Source organism: Mchenga conophoros, linkage group LG3 (assembly GCF_057382185.1).
Source record: "Mchenga conophoros isolate Kocher_MC1m ecotype Shallow Benthic linkage group LG3, M_conophoros_male_GT1.1, whole genome shotgun sequence".
NCBI classification, from domain to species: Eukaryota; Metazoa; Chordata; class Actinopteri; order Cichliformes; family Cichlidae; genus Mchenga; species Mchenga conophoros.
The window spans coordinates 1,938,946-1,952,165 of record NC_140528.1 but is presented as its reverse complement, the minus strand read 5'-3'; the positions used below and the strand labels follow the sequence as shown (position 1 = coordinate 1,952,165).

The window sequence follows — 13,220 nt, the reverse complement described above, 5'->3', positions numbered from 1 at the left end:
TCTGCTGTTTCTCCTCTGCTCATCATCCTCCCTCTGAAACTCCAAGCACTGGGGCTTATTTGGATTCAGAGCCTTCTGGACCTTCTTCAGCTCGTTCTTCACAAAAGTGATGATGTTGTCCTCCAGCAGCTGGAACAGAATATTTATGAATGACCCACCACTCTGAACTTTAGTCCACACAACATCCACTTCTTTACGATCAAGGGGCATATCATCCGCGAACTCTTTACCAATTATAGGTTTGACTTTATCTGATTAACTGAGACTTTGTCCACAACTCCATGATCCCAAAACGTTGATGCTGTTCATATGAATGCAGCGATTTCAGTGGGAGAAACATTTCACTGGTGTTCAGAGCTGAACTACCAACAGGTTGATGATCAAAGCCAGAAACTTGGAGATGTTTCAGGTGACTGAGTTGATCGTACAGACAACTGGTCTTAAAGGTTCACTCTGTTTACACATACAGATCAGTATTTAAGGTTTGACTCTCATCATCCACTGGGGCACAAACTGGGCGTCATCAGGACACTACAACACAGAACAAACACCATCCCCACAGACACAGCAGCCAGGGAAGCAGAAGAACTTCACATCAAGAAGGTCCTGAGTAAATGTGAACGCTGGTTTGAGGGCGGAGTCAAGGAGGCCATTTATGTGAAAAGGAAAGACCATCTCTGAATGGAGGAGGGGCCTAAGGGTACAACTGTCACCATCTTACATGCTGTGATTGCAGCCATTCCCCAGCTCTCTGTGAACTGGACTCATGACCATTGATCAACAACCATTGATCAATGGTCCTGACAATATGCGTACCAATGATCAATGAACTGACCTCCCAGCCCATTGTTCCTTCAGTGGGCTGGTTTCAGTCATACAAATGTCCTGTTTATGAGATTGAAACCTGCAGTCAGCTGAGACTGAAGAAGTCACCTGATGATGATGAAACGTTTCTCCCACTGAAAACATCCAGATGAACAGAATCAAGCTTTTTGGGATTTACGTACCTGGATGATTGAGCATCAAGACACAACTCTGTGACTTTTCTCAGATGAATAAATCCTCTCCTCCAGCTTTGTTTACATCTACCAGCCCTGTGGCACTGCCCAGGGACAATAATCTATGTGAGAGGTGGAAAGTCATACAGGTGTCTGCTCCTGCCTTCAGTTATTTTATCTACTGTGTGTCAACTGGCTGAACCTCCTCCAACTGTCTACTGTCTCCCTAAACTCAACAATGACTTAGTGATCTATCCATTCTCTGACCAAAGACATCCTGCTGCAGGAGGTTAACATAGCAGCCAATGATGATCCCACTCACTGTGAACAACACATTTGGACCTGATTTGCTGCTCTGGTTTACACGTGAACTTCCACTGCTGCTGTCACCAACTTGAGAGGCTCTACAGAAAAACTGGACTTGTCCATAAAAATCATAAACTACATTACAAGGACAGCATTGCTCAATCAACTCTAATTACTATGACCATGTTATCTCTTCTAACTAAGGTACAGACACTCAAACTTGCTGCTTTCAGTGAGAAGTCAAATGTCTGAATATGAGCTGGAAGCTGCTGAGAGTCCTCCTCCTTCCCGTGGGGTTTACTTTCTCTACTACTTTCACTATAAACACGCCCCTTTCATGCACCTGCAGAGGGCCACCAGCAGATGGAGCTGTCTTAAACAAATCCACTTGGATAGTTAGCTGTAGATGACTTTATCAGTATGATTGTAGGATTTTGAGTTATTCTTTAGATTTATTTAAACTCTTATATTATGCACAAGTGTTGAGCGACCCATAATTTCTCTGTACTTTTCATAAGAGCAGCCAGACTTTCAGCTAGTTTTTCTTTTTTAAGAGATCAAAGATATTGAAGAAACAGTTATTCAGCTTCATTCCCACTGATCTCGACTACAAACTGTTTCACTTTGGTTTCTGTTTAAAGCCTCGATGTTTAAAACGTTTCCCTGTGATCACATTTGCACCGTCTGATTTCAAAGTTTGTTTCTTTTGGTCATTTAGTCCACAGAGTCCTTGGTGTTCTGAAAGGGACCTATAAATAAATGCATTATTATTAATAATAAAGTAGTTGTTGTACATGTACAGACCATAAATATGGAGTCCAGCTGTGTTTGATGCTGCTGGGCAGACTGACCACTGGGAACCTCTGAGCTCTGCTGGTCCACTCTGTGGAGGAACCATGAAGGATTAGATCAACACAGGATAAAGATCCAGGAGTTTCTGCTCAAATAACTTCATCTGAATCAAGTCTGTCAAGTTTTAAACTCTCAGATTGTGAACATATCAGTAATTTTCAGTCTGTTTTCATGGACGTCCTTTCAGTGGTGATGTCAGGGATGATTTTGAAGAAGCTCATCAAACTGAACCATCAGCAGATCACTGCTCCAAAACCAGAACATGATCCGAGTCTCCCTCCACCACCAGAACACCAGCTTTACTAACGTGGTAGATCAGTGTAGTACAGATCAATAACTGATGAGTCATTTGATCAAAATCACTGAGTGCTTCACGTCTGACCCTCTGATGCTTCTGTAGACATTTTGCATATTTAATGAATGTCTGACAGTTTTACATTCATTCTATGAACACAGTGGAAATGTTGTGTTATAGTCTCCATGTTGTTTCCAGCATCATAAATTCTTAAGTTCAGAAAATTAGATTCTTTCTTCACAGCTGAAAAACAACAACATTTATTCTCTATTGAAATCTGCATCGTCCACTCCAAAGGTCACAATCTGAAGGTAACATCTGGTTTTGTTCCCTGTGGTTAACTCTGAGCATCAGTATGGTGGGATTTATCCACTACATCCACACCACTGTGGTTCAGTGTTGTCCTGATGGAGTAACAGCAGCCAGTATGATCCAGGCTTTAGCTGCTGGGTCTCTGTGTGACCTCTCAGACTGTTTAACAGATCAGACACAAAGAGAATCAGAGCAGCTCTGTTCTTTAAAGACAAACATGAACCCACTCAGGTCACACTTTCCCCACAGATATGAGCATCACTGTCCTCAAACAGCAAATGACCAAGTCGAACATTTGGATCTTTTCTCTTTCATTGTTTTCTTTTTAATGAATCTTTGTAACAATCTGAGGATGTTTCAGGTCATATTTATCCAGGAAACACAAACATGTAAAGGAGTCATCACAGCTCTCTGACCTCGTTGCTCCAGGTTCACCACTGAAGTTTGGAGGGAAATCTTTGGACCGGTCACTCCTCACAGACGGACAGCTGGACCCTGCAGACTGTGACCTCTGACCTCTGCAGACACAAACATGATTGAAGCAGCTGTGATCACACAGACTGCAGATAATGCAGCTGTTTCCTGTCAGTAACATCCTCTTAGATTAGAGTTCAGCTTTTTACAGGAAAACTGGACAAAACTGATTTTTGTTACAAACTCATTTTCATTTCCTCTCAGCTCACAAACACAGTCAGACAATCAACCAGAGTCAACACTGATTATAATGTCAGTGCAGAATTATTTCTGTTACTCAGTGAGTTCAGCTCTCTGACCTCGTTGCTCCAGGTTCACCACTGAACTCTGGATTATGATCTTTGGACCGGTCACTCCTCACAGACGGACAGCTGGACCCTGCAGACTGTGACCTCTGACCTCTGCAGACACAAACATGATTGAAGCAGCTGTGATCACACAGACTGCAGATAATGCAGCTGTTTCCTGTCAGTAACATCCTCTTAGATTAGAGTTCAGCTTTTTACAGGAAAACTGGACAAAACTGATTTTTGTTACAAACTCATTTTCATTTCCTCTCAGCTCACAAACACAGTCAGACAATCAACCAGAGTCAACACTGATTATAATGTCAGTGCAGAATTATTTCTGTTACTCAGTGAGTTCAGCTCTCTGACCTCGTTGCTCCAGGTTCACCACTGAAGGCTGGATTATGACCTTTGGACTCGTCACTCCTCACAGACGGACAGCTGGACCCTGCAGACTCTGCTCTGTCCTCCTCTTCCTCCATCATCATCTTCAGTCAGTCTGAGAGGTAAACCACAAACACTCAGTGAGTTCACATTAACAGGAGGAACTGAGTTACAGTCGCTGACCTCTGACCTGTCATGTGACCATGAAACCAGGTCAATATGTCTGTAGGTTCAGTCATCCAGGTCATGTGATCTAAGGAGCTTGGAGAGAAAAGAGACGTCTTTAAGTTTCTGGAAGACGTTTCATCTGAGAAGCTTCTTCAGCTCTAAAACCAAACGGTGGAGAGTCCCAGATATTTAAACCTGAGAGGGAAAGAAAGCATGTCGCTGACCCACCACTGATGTTATTTCAAGGAGGAAACTGAGAGCCTTTGCACCAGGAGCACAAACATCAGCTCCAGCAATGATCCACTGATGTGTTTTTATTCCATGTATGAATGTTGTTATTGACAGAGATGACGTTTGTGTGTCAGTGATGCAGTGACTGTTGTTGTTACCTGTACAGGCTGGTTAGACTCTATGAAACAGATCATACAGATCTCTGCATGTTAGAAGAGACTATTAAAGGTCATGAATGAGACAAAGGCAGGGAGGCGTCCTTTACAGCTAAACAGCAGAGTGAGAGAACAGCCAGCACCTCTACATTTATCACATTATACAGCACATGTATGATACTGACAGGGATGAGAAGAATTTAGTGATTCTGATCCCATCATTGATATTACTTATTGATTCTCAGTAGCTCTGCTCTGACAGTCACCACCATCACTGAGCAGCATATCAAAGACATTTGTGCACATTAACTGCATGTTGTGGCTCAAATGTTTGTGCATGTTGGAGGCATTTCCTCTTTGTTGTGATCAGTGTTGGTCATTACTCAAAACAGTCATTATTACACATATTACACAGAACACTTTGATTAAAAGTAATGGAGTACGTTACTTCATTACTCCTCATAACATTACTTTGATGTTACTGTGTGAAATGAACAAATGAGCATGTAACAACATAAAGCTGAGGTACAGCCCCACACACCAACACAGATCCTGATGAGGTCACGTGATGTTTCTCTGAGTGTTTATGAACACAAATCAAAGATGAAACAGCACAAAGACACTTCAAAGTGATTCTACTGTAGAAACATGAACAGGTAGAAACCTGCAGCCTGACTGCTCATCACTTTGTTACCTGTTCAAGTTCAGCAGCAGCAGCTCACTTTATCACGGTGCTGGTCTGGGGTCAGTGTTTACTCAGCTTTAACCTCACTCTGGGTTCTTGGCTAGCTTAGCGTTAGCTTAGTGTTAGCTTAGCGTTAGCTTAGTGTTAGCATGCTGTGTGCTAGCTTAGCGTCAGAGCTCTGCAGGTGTCTCGTGTGTAAATATTAATCACAGTGACAGTAAAGGAGGTAAAGGGCTGTGACGTCATCACGTACGCTGCGTCCTCTGTGGGCTCTGAGTGAACTCAAAGTACAAACTACAAGTACACAAACACGAACGTAGCTCAGAGTGGCGGACACACTCGGCCTCGTTGGTCCAGCTGTGAGTCCGTTACCGTGAACTATGGAGCGGCAGATTTGTGCTGAACTAAGCTGCACACAGCTGATGTTAGCCAGGAAACATTACACACTGACTTTAATGGAGAGACCGGAAATACAAACACACACAGTTTGTTGTGTGAAGAAATCAAACACGAGCTGAACAAACAGTAAAGTTCCTAAAGACAAACTGTTAAAGGAGGAAACAAAGCAAACTTACAGTTTCTTCACACACCAACAACAAGCTCCACTCCACACCTGGACACTAAACACGGACACACAGGTGAGCTGCTTCCTGGAAGGAGGCGGGGCTCCACCTGAAACTCAGCACAGGTGGGAGGGGCTCAGCTCTGTGTGTGCTGATGTGTTAACTTTAAAAATATGCCGTCTGACTGCTCAGACTGAGTCAGAGTAAAGTTCACATGCTGACGTGTGGAGACATGAAACCTTGTTGTAGCTGCAGGTGTGAACACACTGATCCCAGATCAGCTCTGCTGTATTTGTAACATGAACATTTCTGCTGCAAAGCTTCAAATGTTCAGCATGTTTCTCTGTTTCCAGTCTATAGATCCAGTCACACTTTCTACCTTCACCTGTGCAGTAAAGACTGAGAGCAGAGCTGAAACCAAGCGTCCAATCAGTGAGCAGCATCAACACCTGAGCTTCATTCAGACTCTGTTATTGAAGATGTTGTTGGTACAAAGTTCATCTGCTGCTCACATGAATCCATGAAAGATTTATTTCACTGAATGTTTCTTCAAAGCTCATTTCAACCTGTTGAAGTCATGAATGAAAGTGCAGACTGAGAGTGGATCACATGATGTTTGAGGTGTGTCATGTGACATGTTCAGTATTGTCACACATGTCTAGATTGTCCCTGATATCATAACTGCTCAAACACTGATGATTATATTTGAAGAATTATTCCTGATGGCAGCAAAGTTTGAATGGAGCTCTCTGTCTGTGCTGATTTGTCGCCCTCTGGAGGTCAAAGCACAAACTGCATGATGTCACTGTAACCACCACAGTGACAGGAAGTGTTTTTATGACTGAAACACTGAAATGATGCTAACGGCTGTCGTTAGGCTCACTGACAGCAGTGCTGATGTGTTCATGTCAAACACTGGCTCAGGTCAGACTCCTTCATCCTTCTCCAGCGTGAGGCCGTCCTCAGACCCACAGGAGCTCTGACCTTTGACCTCCTGACCCTAACCATTTTAGTCTTGTTGCATCTTTAAATGCAAATCCATCCAAACTGTAGCCGAGCAAAAGAAGCTGGAAGCTGTTCTATGAATGATGTTGTTGAAGGAGCTTGGAAAGAAAAGCGTCTGGACTTCTTTAAGTTGCTTGAAGAGGGACATGGACGTCTTAACGCCCACTCACATCCTGGGACATTTGATCACAGGAAATCACATGATAGCGTGGGGCTAGATCTCACAATGGGTTCACCCAAAACCTTGGCTGATTGTGACCCACACCCGTTCTCACACCGTGGCTCGTGTGATTAGGTAGAGGATCAACAGGGGCTCCGTGTCCCTGAATTTAAACTGAATCTAAACACACCGTGCACAATGCCAAGTTAGATAATGGTTAAAAGAACAAGATAAGAATAAATAAAAAGATAAAATAAGGATAAAAAATAACTTGAAAAAATAAAATAAAAAGATAAATAACTGCAAATAAGTACAAATAAGTAACTGAAGACACGTGTGGTCTGCAGATGTCGATGTACATGGATGTACATGGAGTTTAATGTGCAAAATGAACTTAGTGTGCAAAGTGACCTGATGTGCAAACTGCAGTTTGAGGTCGGTCAGCTGTTCAGGAGTCTGATAGCAGTGGGGAAGATGGAGTTGTTGAGTCTGGATGTTCTACATTTCACACTTCTGAACCTTCGTCTCGAGGGCAGAGGTGTGTCTCTCCTCTGGACTCTGTGATGGTAGCTGCTCTGCAGAGAGGGCAGCGGGGTCCTGATGATCTTCTCCACAGTTGTTATCACTCTCTGCAGGTGTTTGCGGTTTGCAGTAGTGCTGCCGTACCATGCAGTGATGCAGCTGTCAGGCTGCTCTCCACAGTGCAGCTGTAGAACCTGCTGAGGATCTTGGCCAACATACCAAATTTCCTCAGCCTCCTCAGGAAATACAGCAGCTGCTGAGCCTTCTTGACCAGCTGTGTGAGTTTGAGTCCCTCACTGACTCAAACTCCTTCAGTGACACTTGCAGCCTTGCAGATTAGTTTGCTGATCCTGATGCATCTCTGGAGCTGATGCTGTCCCCCAGCAGACAACAACAACATAGATGCTCTCACTAGTCCACTTTACCCTCTAATCACATCTCTGACATCTGCAGGTTGCTCCATAGAGACTCTTGTGCAATGCCAGGTGTTTGTGTTTGTGTTTGTCTGTAGGTACACATTAGATATGACCATAGACGCACACACAAGTGAACACAGCAGCACAGATAGTTTCCACCTGCTTCCCTCTTTCTTCACACAACTGTGAGGATGATGAAGAGGTTTCAGGACGAGGTGGTCAGCAAGCACAGGATAAAGCAGGGCCATGAAACTCTCTGGTGCAGCAGATGTTTAATCAGACTCAGCTTTAGGCTTCTTTTCCCACCTGGCAGCAAAGTAACAGCTTCACTAATGTGAACAGTCACAATGTTAAACGTTTCTATATCTTCATATATTTTTATCTGTTGATGCTGCAGAATAAAGTCTGTTAACAGAGTGCAGGATGTGTAGAGCAGGTCCAGCTCTGCCTTTACTGTGTCCACTTTCATCAGCCCCTGTGAAGTGACACAGAGTGCATGTGTGTCTGTCAGCTGTTGTTTGTTGTGAAGGATGGAACAAATGAACACACACTTTTAGAGAAATCTGAAAAAGCAACACGTGCTTGGGCTCCTTCTGTGCTCGTCTTCATTAATGCTGATCTTTCTTTCCTGTTTGTTCTTTGGCACAAGCTTCAGTCTTTTCTCCCAGGGCTCCTTCACACTTAGAAACACACCTACATTCATTTATACACAAACATCATGAAACAAAGGCTTTGTAAAAGAGGACATGAGATCCTCTCTGAACAGCACATTCATATCAAACACAGGACTGAACAGGATATACTGAGTCTGTGCTGTTTTCATTGTTACTTGCTGAGTATTTTTCCAGTGTTTGAAATGTGACTCAAGTCTGATTCTTCTACTGTGTGTGAACTCTAAGCAGCTGCATTAAACAGCTGCTTTTCAAACCAGGCTCAATCCTATGACTCTGTGAATGTAAACTTTTGTCACCTGCATGAATAACAATCCTTGATCTAGTCAGGACTGCAGTGCTCCTGTGATCCCAGCTTATAGATGGAGGCTAGCATGAGAGGCTCAGCAGCTAAAGCAGCACACCTGGGTCTCCCAGCCTATTAAAAGCAGCCCTTTGCTTCACCTGCTTCACTAAACATTATTATTATTATTTAAGCAGAGTGGTGTGATTCATGTAGGCATTGCTGTGTGACAGGAGGACTTTTCTTGAAACAGCTCGTGTGACGTGAGCTGACGTAAAAACAGTGATGTTAGCTTGATTCTCTTGGCTAAAACTATTTTAAAAAGAGGGTCAATCATGCAAATCTGCCAATAGAAGCCAAAGTTACAGCCCCTCAGAGTTTAAAGAGAAAAGGCCCGTTTCCAACACTCGGTTGTGCAAAGGGAAACAGGCCCACAGTGCCTGAGTGTGTGGGTAATTCTTCAAATAATATTCAAAAGCAAACATTTTGAAGCATGTAAATAAAATTCAATCATTTCTGCTCTTCAATACCTAAGAAATGAAAACTGGCAGATGGTCCCAAAATGTGAAACGCCTGGCTATCTGTGCATTTAGTGCTGCAAGTTTTCACTGTTTACCTTCAGAAGCATAAATCTCTGCACAGATAATGTTCATATGTGGATTCCTGGTTTCTGCAGTTAATTGTGACCCAAAGCGTATTTTTAAAGTGGTTCCAGGCAATAAAGTCTAAAAATAAATACATCTACTTCCTTTTTCTGTGTTCCAGCCTCAGTGACTCTGACACAGTGCTGTAATATTTACACCTCTGATGAAAGCAGAGTTTGTAGTTGCAGAGAAATACTCGACTCATTTTGGGCATTTACGAGCAGGAACCTCAGAAAGCCCCTCGCTGCTTCACTGGTTAAGAAGCAAAGCAAACATTAGTTCACAGTGATGTTAATTAAGGCCCAAAGTTTAGGAACGAACGTCAGCACTTCACTAATGAATGTAATGCTGATTCATGTGCTTGTTTTGTAATGTGCATGTTGTGCGTTGCTATTTCCCATATTCTTTGGCACTGATAGATGAAGAGTCTCAGGCAGGACCGAGGCTGCCAGCTGCTGACAGTGAGCAGGGAGAGAGCAGCAGAAGCTGGGCAAGAGCAGGGCACCTTCAGCCCCCTTCATCAGTCAGAAATCATTTGGGTGTCTGTGTGAAATGTCTGATTTTTTAAAATCTTTTTGTAGACATATTTATTAAATGTTTAACAATTATATAGAAGAAAGACAATGTAAAGAACAAAACATGACAAAACAAAAATGAGTTGAAGTTATGAACTGTTTCTGAGAGACAAATAACACCAGGATCCTTTTTGTGTAGCTGACAGCTGGTAACTGTGCAGGGGCGGGTCTAGCAAAGTGTTGCCAGGGGGGCAGGTAGGGCATTAACAGGGAGAGGGGGGCACAAAGACATACTTTTCTTTCTTGTTCTCATTTAAAATGTCTCACTTTTAATAAATAATTATCTGAATCTTACAACAAACGTTTTCATCTGATGTAAAATGTATAGAAATCCATTATTGTACATAGTCATTTTTTAGGGTCCCATCATAATTTCTTCAGAAGTAAGTACTGCATATGATGCCAGTGTTTCCCACATTTTCTAGATTCTGCACCAGTACTGTGTGTAAAATGCATCAAAAAGTCCGTTTGATTCTTTCTCAGCTGTCTTTCTGTCTCCTTTCACTTTTTAAAGGTTGCCATGTTAGAAAACATATTTTGCCCTGCCGTGCTGTTTATTGATGTGGCAAATGAAAGGTTTATGAAAACATATCTAAATCTGTCATCAGTAATCAGCAATGATCATGTCTCACCTCTAGTCTCTGTCTTAATGTCAGGTTTCCACCGTGTGTTGTAGATGTTCAGGAGGTTAACTCGACCAACAGTCTACTTCCTGTTTAGAATAGCAGGACAGGGAGGATGGTGCAGGTTTAAGTTTATTAGACTGATGCATGTATACCAACAAGACAGCATCCATCACTGTGACAACAGCGTTTGTTTTCATTCAAAGGCTTCATGGTTTTTCCTTTAATACCTGGGGGGCCGGTCTCCAGTCAAAATGCCCGGGACCATTTTTTGTCCCAGTCCAGCCCTGGTGTCAGATCTGCATGCAGTGTCAATGAGACGATCAACAACAGATCAGACAAAACACTCAGGCGGACACTCCTCTGTAGAAGGAAACATGGAAAGTGTGAGGTAATCAGTGCACAACATCACTTTGTATTTCAGGCTGTTTTTATATAGAACTTCAGCACCAATGTAAAAGTTCTGGTTTTAGGAAGATGAAGAACATTTTCAGGAAGGATGCCGTCTGCAAGCAGAGCTGCTTGAACCTCAGCGCTGAGGTCCAGACTACTTCCTGTGAAGCCACGTGATGTAAATCTGCTGCTGTAACTTCACAGTTTACTGAAGCTAAATGCAACGTTACCATATAATCTGTTTTCAACAAAGGTTTCACTCCGTCCGGTGTTGATGGAATGATTCAGGCCGTACTCGTCAGGCTTCCCGTCGACCACACGCATTTCAGTCACAAACCCCGTGACTGACAACAAGGGAAACAGCAGAAGAAAAGATGTGAAAAATACTGGATGATGATGATGGAGGATTAACCGCGGTGGCTAAACTGTTTCCTGTCTTTGTGGGCGTACTCACAGGGAAGTTTCCAGGCACGTCAGTCTTGGTGGCTAAAGTCTCCATTTTCCAACATGTATCGACACAACATTAATCATCAGTGTAAATATTTTAATGCTGTCCAAACGGTGTTTGCTTTGTCTGTCCTCTCGCACTCACAGAGGAAACGAGGACGCCACCTTCAACCCATCTTCAGTTGGCTCAACCATGGCCGGACTTCCTGTTGGCTTTGTGACAGCAAACCACTTGAAATGAGAGCAAACTGCAGTCAAGCACCACTTACAGCAACCTGTGGACACGCAAATGGAAAGCACTGAGAATCATACAGAAGCATAAGAGCTGTTTATTGTAACACGTGTGTGTGTGTGTGTGTGTGTGTGTGTGTGTGTGTGTGTGTGTGTGTGTGTGTGTGTGTGTGTGTGTGTGTGTGTGTGCACATTAATAACACACTGATGTATGTTAGTTTGATTTATGCTATATCTGAGAAAACAACTGCAGAATTTTACATCAAAGTTTCCAAAGCTGATGTTTTGTTGTTCACTCTGTTTTATATTCATATAGTTTGTTGTTTTTAAATCAGTGGACAAAATAAATATTATCACACAAAATCCAGGGTGAAACATAACCAAATAACCTAAATGGTGAAGTCATTATAGAAGTACATGTTGCAAAGGTCGGCCTCCTGTATAGACTGCTAAACTGTCTGGGGGGGCCCTGCCTGTCCTCGTTGGATAAGCTCCACCCCTTTTCCATAAGACGGAGACATTTGTATGAAAATAGATGGGCAGTAAAATAAAAAATAAAAAATATTATGGATGACTCTGTAAATCAAAGTCGGCCTGAGGCAGAAGCAGAAACCATGAGGAGCACAGCACCACTCCCAGAAGGGCACGAAGTGAAGCCATAGCTGCTGAAGAGTGAAGACGTGATGATGGAGGAGATCACAGATGAAGATCTGCTGCCTGCTGACTCTTTATATAGAAGAGTGAGACTATCTCCCCACCAACAGCTGCACTTATACAAACCCCAGGTGCTGGGATGGCTTTGAACATGTGACATTTTCTGCAAACACATGGACAGTTTCATAAGCACAAAGATTATTCCTGCAGCGGCAGAATCGTATCCACTGTGTGAGAGGTGAACGTCAGACAGTTCTTAGAAAATGTAGTTTCTCTTTAAGCTTTTAACATCTTTTACCCCCATTTGTCTAAAACTACTTGACAGCCCTTCATGTCAGAGGTTTATTACCTGTGCAGGATGGAGCACATGGTCTCAGTCAGGCTGGACACGATCACTCCTACAGGAAGTAAATGTGATTTTATTTCACCTGTGAAATGATGAAAAACAGCAGAATAGCTCACGCTAACAAACGGGTGTTGAAATGTTTCATTTTCTGCTGTTTCACAGGTCAAAAAGGGCGTCGAAGCAAACTGAAGCTGAGCTGCTGCTGCTGTTGTAGTGCAGCATCTGCTGTGTGCTTCATCAGAGAACCTTCTGTACACAGCAGACAGAGGCTGCTGCCACTGAAGTCCATCTGCTAGAGAGCTTTAAACACTGGTTATTGAAGTGGCTTTGATGATACTGATACACAGTCTTTGCTGCTGTCACAGGACAGGGATCCACCAGGGAGTAGTTGTCAGGATAAAGAGCCTTCGCTTCTCTAAATATAAACTGGATACTTGTAGGAAACTTTGGGAAGCAGCATTTTTCCTCATATCGTCTAAACTGAAGTTAGCTCAGGTGCTTCTTCCATACTTGCTCTGCAGAAAGCCAAAGAGTTTGGAG

General features: G+C 43.0%; 1 long non-coding RNA gene across 1 annotated transcript; it reads right to left on the bottom strand.

Annotated features, from left to right (window-relative positions):
- Positions 1-10,881: 10,881 nt before the first annotated feature.
- LOC146576960 (uncharacterized) lies at positions 10,882-11,518 on the bottom strand. Its single transcript, XR_014891618.1, has 3 exons — positions 11,457-11,518; positions 11,233-11,346; positions 10,882-10,972 (listed from the first exon to the last, which is right to left on the bottom strand). It is a non-coding gene; the product is annotated as an uncharacterized LOC146576960 (long non-coding RNA).
- Between the last annotated feature and the right edge of the window lie 1,702 nt (positions 11,519-13,220).